Genomic DNA, 24852 nt, shown 5'->3' on the forward strand with positions numbered 1-24852 from the left:
ATTCATAATGAATGCTCATAATACTGTATGTGCATGTGAATGATTGAAAATTGCCAAATGTATCATCCAAGCACTAACTTAAAAGCCAATACACATTGAAAGAACATTCACCATAGTTTTGAGGAGCTAAGATGGAATATGTAATAGGGAAGAACAAACCTGACTCCGTACTGGCTGTTTCTTTTACTTTAAACTTTGTAGTCCATTGCTTTTGTTACCAGTTAATCACTAAAGGGGTGTTGCCTATGGCTGAAAGTGTACATAATGGCCCATTCCCTGGGACCCTGCCTCCATGCCTGAGCATTAAGATAAAATATTGGTTGGCCAGAAAGTTCATTCGGGTTTTTCCATAAGATGTTACAACCCAAGATGTTGGCCAACCCCATGCCTTTGTTTAGCTCACGGGAAACAGCCTGACCAGGCCCACCTGTGAATGGCTGCAGGAAAGAAGAACTTAACACATCCCCTCAGGAATCTGGCCAGAACCAGGAAATATTTGCAGCAACTTTACCTCCTCATCCCCTCTCCCTTTTGCTCTAAAAAAGAAACTAGCATGCAAACCCAGGCAAGATGGTTCTTTGGGACACTAGTCCACCATCTTCTCGATCTGCCGGCTTTCCGAATAAAGTCGCTATTCCTGGCCCTAACAACTCGTCTCTTGATTTACTGGACTGTGGTGCAGCGAGCAGTATGAGCTCGGACTCAGTAAAAAATACAGTCGAGTCAAGGATCTAATGAAAACAAAGACAGATCTACCTCCTCTTTTCTTCCTCACTATGTGAAATATGGTCATTACAGCTTCATCAGCCAAACTTGTGGTAAAAGCTTACCCTCTCGTCTTTGAGAAAGGTCTCCCCCCATCACAGGGCGCTGGCACGGTGTGAGCAAAGGACCATGTCAGGCCAGTCAGGGTCTCAACACTTCTAGCAGCCGTGATTTATTCAGAGATAGATGAGCCCAAGACCCCAGTGGGCCAGAGTCCTCCACGTGACTGCTATGTTAGTTCAAATAAGGTGCAATTCTTCTTTGCCTTTGGAGTCACAGTTTTGGGAAAATTTAAATTTAAGGCTGATTACCGGCCATCTCTCCAAGTCACATGGAGGAAACCTCTCTACAGGACAACAGAAAGAGGCCAATGTGCTAACATGAACAGAAACAAACAGAGACAAGAAACCGAGAGAAACCTCTAGTATCATGTAAGCCCTTGTACCCAACTCTACCCAAAGTCAGCTGTATCTCAGAGTTCCCAGGTACGTGAGCAAATACTTCTTTTTGATAAAGTTGACTTGAGAAGAGCTTTCTGTTACTTGCAGCCATGTCCCCTGATTCACCCATCTTCCCAACCAGCTAACATGTCTAGTACGTGAAAGCACAAGTCCTTGAAGAGACCCGTTTCAAGACCTACAGATAAATCAAAGGGGATTGGTTTGTCTCAGGCTTACAGTGAGCTTACACACAGTATATAAAAACAGAAAATCTTACCCTAATCATAAAATCATACCAGGCCAACCAAAGGCGGGGAAAGCGAACCATCCCTGAGGAAGGAAGCAGAAAGGAGGAAACTTACCCTGTCCAAAGCAGCTTCTGTCCCCCTGCCCTGGTGTTACAGGTGAGGCTCCTGGGGAAACACCACCTGTGATAAAGAGAATTCCATCCGATCAGGCCTGGCTTCCTCGCGAGAAGTGTGACTACAGGGGCTGCTCTTTGTTTCAACCTGAGTCTGGGTTATCACTGTTTTAAACTTTGAGAACAGATAAGCCTAAAATCACCTTGTAACAGTTGAAATTTCACATCTGTTTGTATGATGGAATTAGCTTGGGAGTTAGACACCAAGGTCTGTATTTTATTTTTTCCACAGAGTTCCTCAGTGCCTTAGGAGAAGAGGGCAAAATAATACAGAGAACAAAGAACTTAAATGAGCTTCTAAATAGATTTTTTTTTTTAACTCATCGCATAAGCAATGGTTTGAAGGCTAAGTGCGGGCTCATCTACAAGTGTGGGCTTTTTGACATACAATTCTATGTTTTTTAGTATTTTTCATTCCAAGAGCTTGGTTTTCCAAAGAGAAAAGGACTCAGGTCACATTAATTGTTAACACTGGGAGAACACTTACTGTAAGGCAGGTGCTGCTTCTGGTTTGACATAATTTTAGCCTTTTTAATGATCTTACTGTCTTCATATGGCTGATGAGAAATTACAGAGTTTTGATTACTTGTGCAAATTCACACAGCTATGTAACCACAGGTTGTCTCTAATATTGCCCGTTCCTCTACCTCTTCCAGAACCTCCACACTGCCCACCAATCCTGGCTCTCTCTAGGCAGCTCTTTCTGCCCCTCTGTACGTCAGCAATTTTAAATCGTTATTACTCTGCGTGAAATCTCTACCCTATGCTTGGCCATTTGTTCTACTCTCTGGGAGATTCCTCAACTGTATCTTCCATTTCTTTTATAGCATTTTCTAAAATCTTAATAAACATTTTTAATTTTCAAAAGCTCTCTTTTGTTCTATGAATTCCCCTTCCCATAGCATCCTTAATCCCTCCTGTGAGGATACCTATTAGAAGGTATTTTTGTTTCTCTTTTGTTCCTTGCACTATATTCATTCCTTCGGGGACATTTAATGTTCCACTGGTGTTGGAGTGTTACCTCGGATATGCAGCGATCCCTTACGGCTTATATTTGAATATATTTGAATATAAATGGAGCTGGAGATGGAAGGGGAAGGGGATTTGAAGAATGGTTGCTGGATGGAAACCTAAGAATGGATATAAAACACCCTCCTTTCTGACCCTAATGTACCAGCATAGGAGGACTTTTTTTTTTTTTTTTTGCGGTACGCGGGCCTCTCACTGCTGCGGCCCCTCCCGTTGTGGAGCACAGGCTCCGGATGCGCAGGCTCAGCGGCCATGGCTCACGGGCCCAGCCGCTCCGCGGCATGTGGGATCTTCCCGGACCGGGGCACGAACCCGTGTCCCCTGCATCGGCAGGAGGACTCTCAACCACTGCGCCACAAGGGAAGCCCCCTAGGAGGACTTTTAAAAAGATGCAGTTGCACTGAAATATGTACAAAGTAACGTTGTCCCTGCTGTTACTTACCAAGGTACCAGTGATTACCATGAAGAAGTCTGGATGAGGGAACTGATTCTGGGCTCTGAGATCTTCCTTTGTTTGCATTAAGCTGTTCTGTCAAGATTTTGTGTGACTTATTGTAATCTTTCTTCCAGGCCCTACCCAGGTGGGTCCTTGCTTCTCAACATGACCGTGTCATGCCTAGTGTAACTGGAATGATCTTGTGTTCATGACCTGTGCTCTCTTGAGTAACTGCCTTCTCGAGGCACAATTAGCATTCTTCGGTCTGACCACTGTGTTCTCCTGTTTGTTATGACTACGGGAAATGTCTTAAAGCTTCTCTGGCCAGAAAAGACTGTTTCTGCCTGGCGTCCAAAATGCAAATATATCTGACCCTTGTGTGGTGCTATTAAATGTCCTCCAGTCATGGGTGCTGTAGAGCATCACTTAGGTGCTGGGGTCCCGCAGAACCAAGGCACTGTTTTCCATGGCTCCAGGCAGTGAGGTCTGCTCATGCTTCACAGCTGAGAGCCTTCCCAGGACCCACCCTCGGCTGAGGAAGCTGTCTTGACGAAGTTCTTGCCCCCGTCCCCACCCAATCAGCCTGCATCCAATGACTGTCAACATAGGCATGCACAGGTGTGACCCCCTTGCCTTCATTTGGGAGACTTTGAAGGCCACCCCAGCTCCAGAACCCCTGTAGGACGGGCTGAGATGTCAGTGGCAGTCACGTGACGGATCAGCTTCTCCCTCTGCCTAAAGCTGCCTTCCTTCCTCCCTTTCTTACAAACCTTCTGCAAGTAGCCATCCATCTGAGTCTGTTCCAGGGAACCCAAACTAATGACTAACATCATTAAGGTTTAATAATCACTTAATTTCCAGTAACTTATGGGTTATATTAGATCTATTCAAATGTGGAAATAGAAATTAATCATTGATTCTGCCATGAAGAGACAATTGTCTAATTCACAATTATTTAAATCTTCCTCCAAAGTACTGGCCATTTTACATTTAGTAATTTGTATTTACTGACGCATAGCTCTTTTAATAATGAGTTTATAGGGAAACTAGGAGTTAGATGAAAAAAAGTACACTACCTGATTCAAGTTTTATTCAGTTCTGATTATTTCATTTGTTCTAATTTTAGGACAAAGCATTCCTAGATAATTTGAAAAACACTGTCTGTAACTCATGTTTGTTTTTAGTTTCAAAACTTTAGGTCCAGTGTTAAATATGAAGGCTTTTTAAAAAATCTCAAGAAAAGCTTCAAGTGCACCTATGGTTTTGTCTATCCAGCATTCCTTCCTTTGGGGATACTCCCCATTCCTATAGCTTGTGGTCTCAGTGGGCTGTCAGTCATGATGCTGTCCTATCCCCAGACATGAGCAGTGATCCAGACTGGGTAATAAGCATACTCCACAGCCCCAGACAAAACTATAATCAAAAAGATACATGCACTCCTATGTTCATAGCAGCACTATTCACAATAGCCAAGACATGGAAACACCTAAATCTCCACTGAGAGATGAATGGATAAAGCAGATGTGGTACACATACACAATGGAATACCACTCAGCCATAAAAAAGAATGAAATAATGCCATTTGCAGCAACATGGATGAACCTAGAGATTATCATACTAAGTGAAATTAAGTCAGAAAGAGAAAGACAAATGCCATATAACATCACTTATATGTGGAATCTAAAATATGACACAAATGAACTTATCTATGAAACAGACTCACAGACAGAAAGAACAGACTTGTTGGGGCTTCCCTTGTGGCGCAGTGGTTAAGAATCTGCCTGCCAATGCAGGGGACACGGGTTCGAGCCCTGGTCCGGGAAGACCCCACATGCTGTGGAGCAACTAAGCCCATGTGCCACAACTACTGAGCCTGCACTCTAGAGCCCATGAGCCACAACTACTGAGCCTACATGCCACAACTACTGAAGCCCATGCGCCTAGAGCCCATCATGTTCTGTAACAAGAGAAGCCACCGCGATGAGAAGCCTGTGCACCGCAACAAAGACCCAATGCAGCCAAAAATAAATAAATAAAGTAAATAAATTTTTTAAAAAAAGAATAGACTTGTGGTTGTCAAGGGGGAGGGTGGGTGGGAGAGGGATGGATTTGGAGGTTGGGGTTAGCAGATGCAAACTATTATATATAGGATGGACAAACAACAAGGTCCTACTGTATAGCACAGGGAACTATATTCCATATCCTGTGGTAAATCATAATGGAAAAGAATATATATATATATTTATATATATATATATCACTGTGCTGTACACCAGAAACTAACACAACATTGTAAATCAATTATACTTGAATAAAATAAATTTTAAAAAAAGAGTACTCCATCTCCTTGGCACAGTGACTGGGCCAGAGGTAAGGTTATGGCCCAAATAAGGATAACAAGATTCTTCCCTGGGATTTATATACATGTGCTGGGGGAAAAAAAGGATATAGCCTTGGAGCTTCTTGGAGCTTCCTCTAGCCATTTTTCTTCTGTGTGCTAAGATCTTATGAACAGAATGAAGCCAACACTAAGAAGGAAGCAAAGCTGAAAAATGATTTAAGCTGAGTCTCTGGTTGCAGTCAGGGGGTCCAGCCTGCCTTCTGGACTTCCCACATATATAAACCAATACATTCTAATTTACATGACTAGCGTGAGTCGGGTTTCTGTCACTCAAAAAGACACCTAACACAAAGTTTTATGTCACCATCTTACACCCAAAATCATCCCTCTGAGGAGACTGAGGTACAAAACTTCCAGATGCAAAATAAAGGAGTCACTGGTATGAAATGTACGGTGTGGGGAATATAGTCAATAATTATGTAATATCTTTGTGACAGATGATAACTAGACTTATCGTGGTGATCAGTTTGAAATGTATAAAAATATCGAATCACTATGTTGTGTACCAGGAACTAACAGTTAGCTGTGGGTCAATTTTACTTCAAAACCAAACAAAACAAACTCATTAAAAAAAGAGATCAGGGCTTCCCTGGTGGTGCAGTGGTTGAGAGTCCGCCTGCCGATGCAGGGGACACGGGTTCGTGCCCCAGTCCGGGAAGATCCCACGTGCCACGGAGCGGCTGTGCCCGTGAGCCATGGCCGCTGACCCTGCGCATCCGGAGCCTGTGCTCTGCAACGGGAGAGGCCACAACAGTGAGAGGCCCGCGTACCGCGGGAAAAAAAAACAACAAAAAAAGAGATCAGATCTGTGGTCACCAGAGGAGGGAGGGGAGGAGAGGGGAATTGGATGAAGGTGGTCAAAAGGTACAAACTTCCAGTTACAAGATAAGTTAAGTACTAGGGATGTAATGTACAGCATATAAATGTAATGAACACAGCTGTATGTTTGTTATACATTAAAGTTGCTAGGAAAGTAAAGTCTAAGAATTCTCATTACGCGGAAAAATTTTTTTTCTATTTCTTTAATTTTGCATGTATACGTACGAGATGATAATGGATGTTCACTGAACTTACGATAATCATTTCATGATGTGTGCAAATCAAATCATTATGCTGCGCACCTTAAATTTATCCAGTGCTCTATGTCAACTGCATCTCAATAAAGCTGGAAGAGAAGATTTTTTTCTAATTAAAAATTAAATCTTCCCTCTAGAGACTCAATTTCCAACATCTTTTTTCAAAGGCTACTGTATTCCATACGCAATTAGACTTTATGCAATCATTTTCCCACCCTCCTCTAGCTGTTTTCCTTATGTGGCCATAGCATCTGATATTTTTAGTCAGCCAGTGCTTAAAGTTATTCATAAAGCGCTACCTTCTAATTCTGCAGCAAATATTTCCCACTTTCTGAAATAGAACAGTTTCTATTTAAGGGACCGAAGTCCTGGTGTGCTACGTTTTCTTTGACACTAATTTGTCTGTGTGAAGATGAGTCTGAGGATCCTGAAGCTGCAACCAAAGCACCACGGTTTCCCTGATGGCAATTTTCTCAAACTGCTGACATATTGCTTAGGAGAAAATAGCCCCTGTAGTGCTAAATTTGCAAACCTAAATCTGTTGAGGCAGCAGATATCACATGCTTCGTTAAAACAGTGAAGCCAGTCATGGGACAATTAACTGTGGAAACCTGCCACTCAAATGCCTAATAAAGAAGCATCCCAAAGACTCCACAGGGCTGGCTTTTTATGCCACCTTAAATACGTTCCAAGAATCACAGGGACAAGATTAGCTCCTCAACAAATGATTTCTGCAGCTCTAGAGTAAAACTGTTCTGTACACGAAAAGCCCATGACTTGGGTTACGAGTTTAATTTGATGTTCAACCCATTTAATTGCTGACATTTACACAGGTGCTCAAGAGGCGTGAACATAGAGGCTAAAATAGAACCCCAAGCTGAACACACACAGTCGGTGCCTCCTTGGTCACTAGGGAAGCTTTACAGCTTATATAAAGCATGATTTGTACCCTATTTGCATAAGCAATTCTCGGTCTCAGAAACACAGGATGTTAGAATCAGGAAGCACATAATAGATCATATAGTGTAATTCCTTGAAATTGAGGCTCCCAGGAGATAAAACGATTCACCTAAGATTTCACAGCTAGTGGTTGACACAGCCGGGAACTGAATCCAGTTTCCTTGCAATCAGTCTGGAGCCACCTTCTTACTTCCCTCCTGTAAACTGTTCCCTCCCCATAACCCATAGGTTTGCTCCAACCTCTAGCTGTGGCTTGGTGGCAAAAGCACTAGATTTAGGGTTACAGGACCCAGATTTAGGTCCTGGCCTTGACACTTTCAACATTTGTGACCTTGGTCAAATCACGTTAACTTTGCTGGGCTCCATCTTTTGCATCTTCATCTTTTCGTCTATCTCATGGGGCTGTTATTAGAACTAAATAAGTGACACGTAAAGCACTTGGAAAATTATAAATCAGTTTGCAGATGCAAAGTATAATGATTATAATCACATGGTAATAGTGGTTAAAAGAAAAACACAGATAATAGAGATCATCGGTAACTATTCAGTACCTTTCTCAGCAGAGCACTGAGCTCATTTTTCTCCAGGGTTTCCTCCTAGAGAGAGAATACATATCTCGAAGTGGTTGACATTCCAAAGGACAACAAAAGAACAAACAGATGATTTCTGGAGGTTACGTCGTTAAGTCAGAGTATTTTGCCTATTAAACAAAGATGTGGTAAATTTGGGAGAGTGTGTCATTTAAGATGCGTTGAACCTTGAGGACCAGGAAGGCCTGACTCAGAGAAACAATGGAAGTCGGGCAGCCCCAGCTGTGGTTTGTATGAGTCCCAGCTAAGCTTCTCTGCAGTTCCCTTGGTTTCACCCTTCTCCATACATTGGCTTCTTTAGCCAGTAGAGCTGCAGCCTTTCCTGGCATCACAGCCCCACAGCGTAAAGTTCAGAGGTTAAGAACCTCTGCATCTTCAGCGTCTCCTACTTAAAACTGAAGAAATCTTGCCAGAAGATCCCAGCAGCCCTCTCCTCATACCTCTCTGGCCTGAAATGGATACCACGGAACTACTGAGAATGGTTTAAGATAATCAGGATACATTTGCCTGAGTTGGGGATGGAGCCAGACTTTTCTAATGCTTAGGTTTTATCGTGGAGGGCTGAAAGCTTGAGGAAAATTAAGGAGAGACTCAGAGGATTCTGATGCCATAGCTTTCTCACTGTTCTGTGTCTTTGTCACTAGTCTTGCCTCCCAGGAGCAGCAATCAATAGAGGTAATGGCCCTGGGGGAAGTAGAGAGGAAGCTATTTATCGATACCAGTTCAGTCTCCAGCTTGTCAGTTCTAGAGCAGTGGGGAGTACCTACAAATTAAAGCTGCTGGAGTTCTGTCAGCATTCTGTTTCTTTGTTACCTTCTGTTGTGCTATTCCAATGAGAAGCCAAGCTGGGAAACAGAAGGGTAAGTTATACATAGTTAGGACAAACTGAATGGAGAAAACCGATTTCAGGAATCTAGAAAGAAAAGAAGCATCAGTTTGGAAGACTGAGGAGAATAATTACCTGAGAGAGAGAGAAACTGGTTATCAGATGGACCCCAAAGGACATAGGAAACAGGGCTGAACACAGGAGGAAGGTCAAGCAAAAAATGGGCAAGTTTGGCAGGACAGTCCAACTAGAGAATGAAATACATTCACGTTCAAAACAAGTTTAAAGAAACACACTTGAGAGCCAGATTTGGCCCTTGGGCTGCAATCTGTGACTATTAACAGAGTAGCTGAGGGGAGTCACTGGAGGCTATCTAATGTCTAGTCAAATGGAGTCAAATGGAGAGACATTTGAAGAAGTTTAACCTTCACTGCAGCACTATTTACTGTAGCCAGGACATGGAAACAACCTAAATGTCCATCGACAGATGAATGGATAAAGAAGATGTGGCACATATATACAATGGAATATTACTTAGCCATAAAAAGGAACAACATTGGGTCATTTGTAGAGACGTGGATGGACCTAGAGACTGTCATACGGAGTGAAGTAAGTGAGAAAGATAAAAACAATTATCATATATTAACACATATATGTGGAATCTAGAAAAATGGTATAGATGATCTTATCTGCAAAACAGAAATAGAGACACAGCATAGAGAACAAACGTATGGATACCAAGGGGGAAAGGGGGGTAGGATGAATTGGGAGATGGGGATTGACAGATATACACTATTGATACTAAGTATAAAATAGATAACTAATGAGAACCTACTGTAAAGCACATGGAACTCTACTCACTGCTCTGTGGTGACCTAAATGGGAAGGAAATCCAAAAAAGAGGGAATATATGTATACGTATAGCTGATTCACTTTGCTGTACACCTGAAACTAACACAACACTGCAAAGCAACTATACTTCAATAAAAAATTTTTTAAATATAAAGTTTAATCATTTTTTTCTAAATATTTTTTACTTTAAAAAAGAAAATATAATAAAATTTTCCATATATTTAAAATGAATTCTATTTGGTTCTATTTCATTTGTATGGATCATTCCACATATAATATCAAACATAAAAAGTTTCCTAGGGGCTTCCCTGGTGGCACAGTGGTTGACAGTCTGCCTGCTGATGCAGGGGACACGGGTTCGTGCCCCAGTCCGGGAGGATCCCACATGCCGCGGAGCGGCTGGGCCCGTGAGCCATAGCCGCTGAGCCTGCGCGTCCGGAGCCTGTGCTCCGCAACGGGAGAGGCCACAACAGTGAGAGGCCCGCGTACCGCAAAAAAAAAAAATAATAATTCAGCGTCCATAAATGCATGGAGACAGGGCAAATGTACCTGAATCTATTTTTGGCTGGTGAACACTCACCATTTTTGGCGGACTGAACAGTCATGTGCATGCAATCTCAGCTCAATGCAAACACCAGCAATAGCTCTGATTTGTTTCAATGGTTTCAAATCACTGCAGACGACACCTGTGACGCAGCTTACAGTTATGCCTCCTGCGAGAACTCTGGTTACAACACTGTACTTATCCAGCTCCCTTCAAGAAACCCTATCACAAAACCAGAAATTCTGATTTCCTGAGCTTTTAAATCACTACTTGAAAACCCTCCAGGTGTCTGATATTTCTTTGATGATGGTCTAAAGAAAAAAAGAGTTTGGGTTGGGGTAATGAAGTATTTACATGCCAAAGAGGAGAAATGTGAGTTTTGAGCTTTCAGAATAAAGCACTAGGCCTCCTCTTTCCTTATCTGGCTGATTCTCTTGATGCAATACTTATCAGCACCGATATTTAATGAGATGCCAATAAGCCTGCTCCAATCTTTTGTTTGGATGGTATTTTGCTAGGTAATCATTCACTTTGGTCAGTTGAAAATATTTAAATGGCACACTAGATATGTTAAATAAATTAGGCTGCACCTAAGAAATGTAAGGAGTGATCATTAAAGTTAGATGTATTCATTACCGTAAGGGTAGCAAGAAAGAAAAGAACTTCCGAGTTCTAGACCCAGCAGTTCCTGACACAGTAAATTTGTGGGAGACATTTGCTGAATGCATACACTGCAAAAATATACGCTGTATTCTATAGGGCTTTGACTAGAAACTCCTTCTGTGGTGGGTTGAATAACGTCCCTGCAAAACTCACGTCCCCCCAGAACCTATGGTAGTGGCAATAAAGAGAAGTAGATGGACTGACGTGATGTTAAAAAAGACATATTTTTCAGAAAGACAGGGTCATAAGGGAAATGGAAGAATTGAATTTCACTCCCTAATTCTGATTTGGGATCCTGGGTAAATGGTAGTACCACTCTGATATGAGAAAAGGTGAGCAGTAAGGTGAAGGATGAGAGAGATGAGATGACCTAAGTTCAAGATACACTGAGTGTCACAATTAGGACTGCATTCAACCAAGTACAAGAAGCTCTACTGTGGTGGCTAATTCTTATTTACTCACACAATAAAAACCTGGGGGCAGAGAGTACAGGCTGGATTCTGTGTCTAAACAATGCCATCAGGGACCCACTTCCTTCTGTCTTCCTGTTCTCCACCCTTCCTGCATGGTTTTCATTCCCTGTGATCCCAAATGACTTCTGTGCCTTCAGAGTTCTAGGCAGGGGAAAGAAGTAAGGAGGAGAAGCGGAACCAGGACACTCCCAAATATGCGACATTTATGGAACTTTTAACATGGCCACACCCTTAACTGTAAAGAAGGCTTGAAAACTGAGTTTTAAATCTCTTACAATCAATATAGAAGAAACAGGAATGAGTTAAATGGACAAACTGCAGTCTCTGACACACTGAGATTGGAATGTCTGTGCAACATCCATTTGGAGATCAAGAGTCTGAAGAGATGAATATATAGATGGCAATCAAACCCTTAGCAGTGAATGAGATAGATCACTCATGAGAAGTGGGTATAGTGAAGACCAGGACAGAACTGTGGAGAAAGGAACATACACGCACGCAAGAAAAAGAAGACACTGTGAAAGAAACTGAGGAAGAGAAAATAAAGGTAAGAGAAAACAGGAAAGTTGATACCAAGGAAAATAAATAGGCATCAATCAGCATGGCATTATATGGGGAAATATAAGTGGTTCAGTATTGCTGGAATGTAAATAACAGAGGGTCTTATGGGACTACAGTGCTGTCAAAGGAGATAGGGCAGATCATTATAAGTCTCATAATGTGTGCTACCCCAGAAATACAAAGGATCGTGATAGGATACTATGAACAATTATATGCCAACAAATTGAGCAACTGGAAGAAATGGATAAATTCCTAGAAACTTTCCATGAAGACTGAACCATGAAGAAATAAAAAATCTGAACAGACAGATTATTAGTACGGAGATTGAATCAGTAATCAAAAACCTCCCAACAAACCAAAGTCCAGAACCAGATGACTTCACTGGTGAATTCTATCAAACATTCAAAGAGGAATTAATATCAATCCTTGTCAAACTCTTCCAAAACACAGAAGAGGAGGGAACACTTCCGAACTCATTTTATGAGGCAAACATTACCAAAACAAGACAAGGACGCTACAAGAAAAGAAAATTACAGGCCAATATTCCTGATGAACATAGATGCAAAAATCCTCAATCATATATTAGCAAACTGAATTCAACAATACATTAAAAGGATCATACACCATGATTAAGTGGAATTTATTCCAGGGATGTAAGGATGGTTCAACATCCACAAATCAATCAATGTGATACACCACTATAAAAAAGTGAAGAATAAAAATCATATGATCATCTCAATAGATAGAGAAGAAGCATTCGATAAAATCAGCAACCATTTACGATTTTGAAAAAACTCAACAAAGTGGGTAGAGAGGGAATGTACCTCAACATAATAGGCCATATATGACAAGCCCAGAGCTAACATCATACTAACAGTGAAAAGCTTTTCCTCTAAGAGCTTTTCTTCTAAGAACAGGAACCAGAGAAAGACGCCCACTCTCATCATTTTTATTCAGCATAGTACTGGGAGTCCTAGCAGCACATTAAAGCAAGAAAAAGAAAAAAAAAGGCATCCAAATTGGAAAGGAAGAAGTGAAACTGTCATTATTTGCAGATGACATGATATTATATGTAGAAAACCCTAACAACTCCACCAAAAGCAAAAAAAAGACAAAACTGTTAGAACTAATGAAAAAATTTAGTAAAGTTGCAGGGTTCAAAATCAGTATACAGAAATCTCTTGCATTTATATACACTAACAATGAACTACCATAGAGAGAAATTAAGAAAATAATCCCATTTACAATTGCATCTAAAATAATAAAATACCTAGGAGTAAAGTTAACCAAGGAGATGAAAGACCTGTACACTGAATACTATGAGACATTCATGAAAGAAACTGAAGAAGACACAAATAAATGGAAAGATATTCCATGCTTATGGATCAGAAGAATTAATATTGTTAAAGTGTCCATATTACCCAAAGCCATCTACAGATTCAATACAATCCCTATCAAAATTCCAATGGCATTTCCCACAAACAATCCTAAAATTTGTTTGGAAACACAAAAGATCCCAAATAGCCAAAGCAATTTTGAGAAAGAAGAACAAAGCTGGAGGCATCAAACTCTCTGATTTCAAACTATATTTACAAAGCTACAGTAATCAAAACAGTATGTTATTAGCATAAAAACAGACACATAGATTAGCGGAACAGATTACAGAGCCCAGAAATACACCCACATATATATAGTCAATTAATTTATGACAAAGGAACCAAGAATATACAATGGTGCAAGGGCAGTCTCTTCAATAAATGTCGTTGGGAAAAACTGGATACCCACATACAAAAGAAGGAAACTACTTTTGGGTTCATACACAAAAATGAACACAAAACGGATTAAAGACTTGAATGTAAGATCTGAAACCATAAAACTAGAGCACTACTTTTGGGTTCATACACAAAAATGAACACAAAACGGATTAAAGACTTGAATGTAAGATCTGAAACCATAAAACTCCTAGAAGAAAAAATAAGCAGTAAGCTCTTTGACCACAGTCTTGGTGATGATTTTTTGGATTTGACCCCAAAAGCAAAGGCAACAAACACAAAAATAAACAAGTGGGACTACCTTAAACTAAAAATCTTCTCCACAGAAAAGGAAACCATCAACACAATGAAAAGGCCACCTACCCAATGGGAGAAAATATTTTCATATGATATGTCTGATAAGGGTTAATATCCAAAATATTCAAGAACTCATACAACTCAACAGTAAAAAAAAAAAATAAATAAATCTGATTTAAAAATGGGCCAAGGAACTAAAGAGACATTTTTCCAAAGACATACAGATGACAAACAGGTACGTGAAAAGATACTCAACACCACTAATTATCAAGGGAATGCAAATCAAAACCACAGTGACAATTTATCTCACACCTGTCAGAATGGCTATTATCAAAAAGACAAGAAATAACAAGTCGTGGTGATAATGTAGAGAAAAGAGAACCCTTGCCACTGTTGGTGGGACTGTAAATTGGTGCGACCACTATGGCAAACAGTATGGAGATCCCTCAAAAAACTAAAAATAGAACTACCGTTTGATCCAGCAATTCCACTTCTGGCTATTTACCCAAAGGAAATGAAGTCACTATCTTGAAAAGACTCTTGCACCTCCATGCTTATTGCAGCATTATTTACCATAGTGAAGACATGGAAGCAACCTAAGCGTCCATAGATGAATGAATGGATAAAGAAAATGTGGGATATGTGCAATGGAATATTATTCAGTTATAAAAAAGAAAGAAATGTGGCCAATTGCCATATTCATGGGCCTAGAGAATACTATGCTAAGTGAAATAAAGTCAAACAGAGAAAGATGAGTACCATATGATTTCACTTAGATGTGGGATCTTAAAAAAACTGAATTTACAGACACAGAGAATAAATTGGTGGTTATCAGAGGCAGGGAGTGGGGGATGAGCAAAATGGGTGGTGGTGTTCAAAAGGTACAAACTTCCAATTATAAGATAAATTAATCATGAGGCTGTAATGCACAGCACGGTGACCAGAGTTAACAATGCTTAATTTTAGGGACTTCCCTGGTGGCACAGTGGTTAAGAATCCACCTGCCAATGCAGAGGACACGGGTTCGAGCCCTGGTCCAGGAAGATCCCACATGCCGTAGAGCAACTAAGCCCATGCACCACAACTACTGAGCCTGTGCTCTAGAGCCCGCGAGCCACAGCTACTGAGCCTGCATGCCACAACTATTGAAGCCCACGCACCTAGAACCCGTGCTCTGCAGCAAGAGAAGCCACCGCAATGAGAAGTCCACACACCACAACAAAGAGTAGCCCCCGCTCACCACAACTAGAGAAAGCCCGCGTGCAGCAATGAAGACCCAACGCAGCCAAAAATAAATAAATAAATAAATTTTTTAAACAAACAAAAAACCCCAAATACTCTATTTTATATTTGAAAGTTGTTACAAGAGTAGATCTTAAAAGTTCTCATCACAAGAAAATAAAACTTGTAATTATGTGTGGCGATGGATGTTAACTACATTTACTGTGGTAATCATTTCACAATACATACACATATCAAATAATTAAATAGTATGCTTAAAACCAATACAATGTTATATATCAATGATATCTCAGTTTTTTTAAACTAGGAAAAAAGTAAAAATAAGTGAATTTAAGATCATTAGTTAACAATTTTTTTGTACAGGTGAGGAACTCAAGTCCCAGAGAATTAAGGCAGTTGTCCAATTCCACACTGCTGTTGGTGGCAGAGTCAAGAGTAGACACTCAGGTATGTAAGTTTCACTTTATGGCTCTTTCCATCAAACTGCATTGGACAATATAATCCCTGTCCTGAAGGAGCATGTCTGGTAGGCAGACCAGATAAATTCACAGTCCTTAAATAATCAGAGAACAATTCTAAGGATATATATAATTAAATCAAGGGCATGGATCACCCTCAGACTAGTTAATTGGTACTTGAGTAGCTAGTTGAATTATCAAATTCTGATGATAACAGTTACTGATTCTTCTGAATCTAATTGAATAATTGAATAAAACAATGGTGAGTCTTATTGTTACAGATTATACTACAAATTATCCCTAATTTGTTTCTAAATTATGTAATCATGAAACTGCATCTCCCTAGGGGTAGCAAAGTTGAACCAAAGGTTAAAGACACACTCTTGAGTCGGTAGAAATCTGAACCTGGCCTGTGATATTATATTTGCTCTGCTCAATCCCAGTAACTTAAACATCTTAAGTCTTGTTTATATTACATTAATCAAATAAATGGGAGAAAAAAACCAAGATAGATTATTTGGCCTTAGCCCCAAAATAAAAAAAGGCTACTTATCAAATTAACAGAAAAATGAAGTTCTTTTTTCTAAATATCATAAAGAAAATGTCAACTTGAGATAAAACATTATTTTCAAGACTTCTCTAAATGCAAGTGCCATAATTAATCCTCCATTTCAAAATGTTTTAAGTTATCTCATGTTACTGGAGAAGCAACAGTAAATTAAGTTTGTGGCTTAAAAACCTCTCAGATTTGTATACAGGTTTCCAAATGCTTTCTAATTACTTATAGTCAATTGGCTTCGTTGCATTTAATTCATTTTTACAAACATTGTGTGAAACCTGATGGGTCACAAATATGAATAAGACAGGGGCTTCACCCTCATGTTTTAATCAGGAAGTCAAATATTATTTAAATGAAATAACACTGACTGAGAACCTTCTGAATGCCTTTCAGGCACTACCATATAATTTCGTAATATTCTTTCAACATATTTGACAGAGGAAGGAAAATGAAGCCCAGAGAGATGAACATGGCTGTGCAGAGGCACAGAGGTAGCAGCAGTAGGGCTGAGATTATTTTTTTTTTGGTGACAAATCTTTTATTATAAATACACACACACATGCATATACCAATATACAGACACACATAGTATATTTAGCGGAAGAAAAGTAACCAGAATACCATTCATTAGTACAGGCAAATTTTTAAAATGCTGGGCATGAGAAGGCTTTCAAGGAAAAATCTAACTGAGAAGGGGGATGGAAGGCTTTATAAGGTTTACCAAGAGAGGATCAGGTGAAGTTCAGCTAACTTCAGAGGAAAGTTAGTCAAGGACATCTACAGGGATGAGGGCATACAAACTCCACCATGGAGAAGTCCCTGAGTCCTGCAGGGTTTCTCAGTTTCAAAAAAAAGAATAATAAAAATAAAGGAATAGTAGGGCTGAGATTTGAAACCTGTTTTTCCTTTTTCCAGGTTCAGTTACTCTTTACAACACCACATTTACCTTCAAGGAAGAATGAGAGAGACACAGAGAGAGTCAGCTTTGTAGACTGAGAGAAAGAATAATATAAATTAGGCCCAGAGAATAAAGTGTTAACTGGAAATCCCACCTGGCAGAGCTCCTGTGGGAAACAAGCAAAAGGTGAAGCACTTGCCATCTCAGGCCAGGTATCCTGGTGGGAAGGGGAGGAGAGTGTGGGATAGAATTCCTGCCAACCTGGAGAATCCAGGGTGTGACTTTAACAGTGCAGTGCGGGGTGCAGGTAGGAAGAAAGGATTCCATGTGAAATGGGATTTACAGAGAACCTGCCTGTGGATGAGACCCTGAGGATTAGGATAATTTTGGTTAAGTAAAGAAGGGAAGAAAGGGAATTGGAGATGGATCCCAGGAACATACCTTTTTTAACAAACGTTCCCCAGTAAATCTAGTGTACACTAAAATCTGAGAACTATTCATTTAGATATTTGGCAAATATATCACTGTAATAAATTACAACATCTAATTCGATGGGAAAAGATCATTAAAACGAAAGAGCTCATTTTTGCCCTAAGGCCAAATATTAAAAATTTCAGAGGTTTGCAATATATATATATATATTTTTTTTTTTGCATATATATACATACACCTAGAGAGAGGACATTTTAGTTAGGACTGAAGTTTTGATATAAGTACTTCAGTTGCTGGTCCCAACTGAAATTTATTTATAGAATATCTGATCCTAAAAGGACTGTGTTAAAAGACTGGCAGTGATAAATTAGGTATTTTCTCTTATTAAATATGTCATGATCTATTAAGAGAGAAAGACACGTAAGCAATGGTTGGCTCGCAGGGTGATAAGTGCTATACATGTGATGCATGCACAGTGTGGAACAATGGAACTAGAATCAGCTCTTCTTAGTTCATGGTGGGGAAGGGACAGGATTCAAGAAAGATGTCCTCGGAAGACAGACTTGAGCTGTGCTTTGAATGATGAGAAGGCATTTATCAATACCAAGCAAATAAAGGTGGGAGTTTATAACTTCAAAAACCAACAGAAAGAGAAAAATGACTGAAAAAATAAATGACTAAAAAAACAACAAATGAAAAGAAGGCAAGAAAAAAAAGACAAAGAAATATATCAAACAGATGGGACAGGTAGAAAACACAAAGTAAAATGGTAGATTTAAGATCCATCACATCAGGAATTATATTAAATGTAAATGTATTAAATGCTCCAAGTAGAAGTCAAATACTGAGACCCTAGATTTAACTTTTGCTATGTGTTGCTAATAAGAGACTTCCAAAACATAAGTGTACAGAGGACTGAAAATTTAAAAGTGGGAAAAATTCAAATAATAACTAAAATAATGTTGTAATAATTATACCAAAAGCAAGATAAATACATTACTGAAGATAAAGAGGGTTTCCTCATTATGATAAAAAGATTTAATACTCTGGAGATTAACAATTCTAAATTTATATGTGCTTAATAACATGCTTCAAGAGAATATATACAGTATTATTCTATTTATGTAGAGTTAAAACGGGCAACATTGTACTATATTCTTTAAAGATGCATACATAGTTTGTAAAACCATGTTGAACAAAGCAAGAAAGACATTATCACAAACACCACGATAATGGTTGCTTCCAGGAGAGAGGAAGGGTAGTATAGTTAGTAAGGAATATCCAGGAGTCTTCAGCAGGGCTGGGAAAGTTCTATCTTTTGACGGGGTGTGTTTCCAGAGGTGTCTGCTTTTAAATTGTTCACTATGCTGTACATTTATGATTTGTGCACTTCCCTGGCATATTATATTTAACATACTTTAATTAAAAAAAATTTTTTTAAAGACCTGGAATTGTCCCATAGGTATTTAATATACAGATGAGAGCTTCAGAGGGGAAGCTTGGGTTGGAGAAGCCAATACAGGGGTTGTCTTCTGAAGGCAGCAGCAGAGCCGTGAGTGTGACATTTCACAGAGAACATATGGAGTGGAAGTGAGCTCTCCAGACAGAGGCTTAGGGAAAACAAACATTTACAAAACAGAAACAGACTCACAGATTTAGAGAACAAATTTATGGTTACCAGCGGGGAAGGGTGGGGGGAAGGGATAGTTAGGAAGTTTGGGATCGGTGTGTACACACTGCTATATTTAAAATGGATAACCAACAAGGACCTACTGTAGAGCACAGGGAACTCTGCTCAAAAAGCCTGGATGGGAGAGGAGTTTGGGGGAGAATGGATATATGTATATGTATGGCTGAGTCGTTTTGCCATGCACCTGAAACTAACACAACATTGTTAATCGGCTATACTCCAACATAAAATAAAAAGTTAAAGCTCAAAAATAAATAAATAAAAATTTAAAATATAAAGAATAGGTAGGTAGCTTTTAAAAGGAGCAATTGCTACAAAGGAGCAATCTCAGGGGTTGCAGAAGAGCAAAGAGAAATTAATGATTCAGAAACAAAAGGAGTAGGATGTTTCCTGATGAGGAAATAGCACCAACAAATTCACCAGCAGTAAGATAAGAAATGACAAGTAATCATGGACAAGGCAATTCAAAAGTCAATTAACTTATTAAGAATAGTTTTAGTTTCTATCAAAACCGTAACATGGAAATCAATTTATTTTCAGGAATCATAGATAAACTTTACATGTCTTAAAGACTCATGGGTTTTATCATGAGTCATGTGTTATCTTGAATCTAAATAGCTGAGAATACTGATTCACTGTTTGAAAAACCCAGCCCTTAATTTTTTGAGATACTAGTAATGCAAGTGTTAGTAATCCAGCAGTTTAACCACATAATGTGATAGAGATTGCCAATATCTTCTCCCTATTCTTTCTCCCTTCCCTTTATAATGAAAGCACTCCATTCTTTACATATTTTGCCACCCAACCCAAAGACTACATTTCCCAGCCTTTACTACAGGTAGGAGGGGCTGATGACTAAGTTCTGGCCACTGACCTGTGGAGTAGAGACTGCCAACTGTACCCCAGTATCCATTCTCCTTTTTCTTTTTTTTTTTGAATTTATGAATTTTATTTTACTTATTTTTTTATAAACCATGAACAAGTGGGGTTTATCCCAGGAATTCAAGTATTCTTCAAGATATGCAAATAAATCAATGTGATATACCATATTAACAAACTAAAGGATTAAAAACCATATGATAATCTCAATAGATGCAGAAAAAGCTTTTGACAAAATTCAACACCCATTTATGATAAAAACTCTCCAGAAAGTAGGCATAGAGGGAACCTACCTCAACATAATAAAGGCCATATACAACAAACCCACAGCAAACATCATTCTCAATGGTGAAAAACTGAAAGCACTTCCTCTAAGACCAGGAAAAAGACAAGGATGTCCACTCTCACCACTATTATTCAACATAGTTTTGGAAGTCCTAGCCACGGCAGTCAGAGAAGAAAAAGAAATAAAAGGAATACATATTGGAAAAGAAGAAGTAAAACAGTCACTGTTTGCAGATGATTCTCTATACATAGAGAATCCTAGAGTTGCCACCAGAAAACTACTAGAGCTAATCAATGCATTTGGTAAAGTTGCAGGATACAAAATCAATGCACAGAAATTTCTTGCACTGCTATACACTAACAATGAAAGATCAGAAAGAGAAATTAAGGAAACAATCCCATTCACCATTGCAACAAAAATAATAAAATACCTAGGATTAAACCTACCTAAGGAGGTAAAAGACCTGTACTCAGAAAACTATAAGACACTGATGAAAGAAATCAAAGATGACACAAACAGATGGAGAGATATTATACCATGTTCTTGGATTAGAAGAATCAATATTGTGAAAATGACTCTACTACCCAAAGCAATCTACAGATTCAATGTAATTCCTGTCAAATTACCAATGGCATTTTTACAGAACTAGAACAAAAAATCTTAAAATTTCTATGGAGATAAAAAAGACCCCGAATAGACAAAGGAATCTTGAGGGAAAAAAAAGGAGTTGGAGGAATCGGACTCCCTGACTTCAGACTATACTACAAAGCTACAGTAATCAAGACAATATGGTACTGGCACAAAAACAGAAATACAGATCAATGGAACAGGATAGAAAGCCCAGAGAGAAACCCATGCACCTATGGTCAACTAATCAATGACAAAGGAGGCAAAGATATACAATGGAGAAAAGACAGCCTCTTCTATAAGTGGTGCTGGGAAAACTGAACAGCTACATGTAAAAGAATGAAATGAGAACACTCCCTAACACTGTATACAAAAATAAACACAAAATGGATTAAAGACCTAAATGTAAGACTGGACACTATAAAACTCTTAGAGGAAAACACAGGAAGAACACTCTTTGACATAAATCACAGCAAAATCTTTTTTGACCCACCTCCTAGAGTAATGGAAACAAAAACAAAAATAAACAAATGGGACCTAATGAAACTTAAAAGCTTCTGCACAGCAAAGGAAACTATAAACAGGATGAAAAGACAACCCTCAGAATGGGAGAAAATATTTGCAAATGAATCAACGGTCAAAGGATTAATCTCCAAAATATATAAACAGCCCATGCAGCTCAATATTAAAAAAACAAAGAACCCAGTGAAAAAATGCGCAGAAGACCTAAATAGACATTTCTCCAAAGAAGACATACAGATGGACAAGAGGCACATGAAAAGTTGCTGATCACTAATTATTAGAGAAATGCAAATCAAAACTATAATGAGGTATCACCTCACACAGGTCAGAATGGCCATCATCAAAAAATCTACAAACAACAAATGCTGGAGAGGGTGTGGAGAAAAGGGAACCCTCTTGCACTGTTGGTGGGAATGTAAATTGATACAGCCACTATGGAGAACAGTATGGAGGTTCCTTAAAAAACTAAAAATAGAATTACCATTTGACCCAGCAATCCCACTGCTGGTCATATACCCAGAGAAAACCATAATTCACAAAGACACATGCACCCCACTGTTCACTGCAGCACTATTTACAATAGCCAGGACATGGACGCAACCTAAATGCCCATCGACAGATGAATGGATAAATAAGATGTGGTACGTATATACAATGGAATGGTACTCAGCCATAAAAAGGAATGAAACTGGGTCATTTGTAGAGACGTGGATGGACCTAGAGACTGTCATACAGAGTGAAGTAAGTGAGAAAGAGAAAAACAATTATCATATATTAACGCATATATGTGGAATCTAGAAAAATGGTACAGATGAACCGCTTTGCAAGGCAGAAATAGAGACAAAGCTGTAGAGAACAAACATATGGACACCAAGGGGGGAAAGCGGGGGGTAGGGGGGTGGGATGAATTGGGAGATTGCAATTGACATGTATACACTAATATGTATAAAATAGATAACTAATAAGAATCTACTGTATTAAAAAATAAAATTCAAAAAAATAAAATAAAAAATGTTCTGACTCACCCTAGATTCAATGGGGCCTTTTTTTAACCTCAGGTTACCATACTTTTAGGAAATAAATTATTTTACAAATTTATTAGAACAGAATTTTGTAGTTCCCAGAAGAGATTCTTAGAGTAGTTTGTTTCCCTGAATCAACGTGCAGAAAGATCCTATTACATCGAACATATTGCTTCTTATTTTCATTCTGGAACAAAAGTGCCTTTTCAAACGTTGAGGGTAGGAGTGAAGAACCACCACATGGGCCATTAAATTAGCCCCTAATGTCATTGTTTTTGTGATTTCATATTTCACTTGGAATTTATCATTTTTGAGTGTTCCTGGAAGGCCCTAAATGTTATCTGCTTTTGTTACTTAAAGAAAGGAAAAGACTTGGGAGTGGTCTCTGTAAGTTCCATACCTCATCTGAGTATTAAAACAGGGCAAGACATTTATTAATGGTAATGCAGTGCATCCCAGTCTTTGCAGTGAAGTCATGTAAATTAGCACATGATTATTTACTTTTGATCAAAATGAATACCTGTTTTAGTAATTAGTATCCCTAGGTAAGGTGTATAAGCCTTCTCAACCCTTAGCTTTCTAATCTTGGAAATTATCTAGTTAATTTCAAAAAACTCTTTAATTTTTAAATAAACAGAATAAGCAAAATATTAACAGTAGTCTTTAGGAGCTGAGACAATGGCAAAACACTTTCTTATATTTTCTACATTTCTAAACTTCTTCTACTAGGCAAATATTACTGTTATAACAGGGGCAATCTGCCTTTATTTACATCCCATAGTAGTGATTCTAAAGTCAGAAATTCTCCCCCACTCCAAGGATGCACCTTAACATTATTGATTATTTTTCCAAAGTATCAAAGATTCCAAGTTTATTTACACTTTTTGAAAAACTGTAAGAAAACCAAAATACTTGGTGCTGGTCTGGATATTTTATTTTTTAGTTTATATACCAGAGGTTTATTTGACCATTAGGATCCTTTGTCAAATTTGAAAGCCTCTTTGTACGGACAAAAGCCTTCAGTGGACATAGACCGTTAACACCTCACTGCCCTAATACTCATGCATATGATTGTAGAGTTTCACAAACTCATTGTCTTACATGTAAACAATTCATTGATCTTACACAAGTAATAAAAATGATAGAAGTTTTGGAGCTAGATTGGTAAAATTCTAGGTAAAATTCTAATTTTACCACTTTCTAGGTATATGAGTTACAATTATCCACTTAACCAGATTCACTTCATGTCCTCAGGTGTAAAATGAAAATTATAATACTGACCTCATATACTGTTGGAAGGAATGAAATCAGTACTCAGTAAACATAAGTTCCTCCTACATAACTCTCCTATATAACTCTTATAAGGAAAAGTTAACTTCCTATCAGAAAACAGCGAGAAAAGCTAGCTTGGGTTATACCTATATATGAGGCCAAACGTAGACAAAAACTAATCAACTCATTCGATCATTCAAATATTTCCAAAGAACAAGTTTCAATTGCCTACGTTCACTGAGCACTTTCTACGTGCCATTATCTCTGGTCCTCACAATGCCTGTACTGGAAGGTTACTTTTATCTGTTCTATAGATGGGGAAACTGAGGCTCAGAGAGATTAAGTGACTTGCTCAAGGACACACAACAATTAAAAAGTCATGATTCAAATCCAGATTTATCTCTCTCCAAAGCCTATGATCTTAGTACTACACCATTCAGTTTTATTTTCAACACTGATTAATAGTGATTAATTCAGAGAGATGGAAAACCCAGTTACCTTCCCCAACTACTTCTCCAGCAGTGGTTGCTGGAACACCGTCGAAAAGGATGCTTAAGCCGAACAAGGAATTTGCAGCCAAGACTTCCCCATCTTCCTGGACTGTGTGGAACAGCAGGTATGCGTGCTACATGCCACAGGTTTGCCACGCTGGGTCACTGCCTTGTGGCAGTAACGTAGTTTGTGTTCAGTAAATACTTGTTGACTGGCTGACAAAAGTACTACTTCCTAGTTTCCTTAGTCGTTCTCAGGGTCAGACAATTGTGGTATTAACATTTGTAATATGGGAGTAGCTAAAATATACTTTTATTTTTGCTATGATGTTATAATCTGTTTACGCAACTTAAGTTTTTAAAATGAC

The 24852-nt window shown here is 38.8% G+C and overlaps 1 pseudogene; it reads left to right on the plus strand.

Annotated features, from left to right (window-relative positions):
• The first annotated feature begins 570 nt into the window (after positions 1 to 570).
• The window catches only part of LOC138414180 (ferritin light chain pseudogene), a 49228-nt pseudogene continuing 24946 nt past the window's right edge, over positions 571 to 24852 (plus strand).

Source organism: Delphinus delphis, chromosome 1, assembly GCF_949987515.2.
Source record: "Delphinus delphis chromosome 1, mDelDel1.2, whole genome shotgun sequence".
NCBI classification, from domain to species: domain Eukaryota; kingdom Metazoa; phylum Chordata; class Mammalia; order Artiodactyla; family Delphinidae; genus Delphinus; species Delphinus delphis.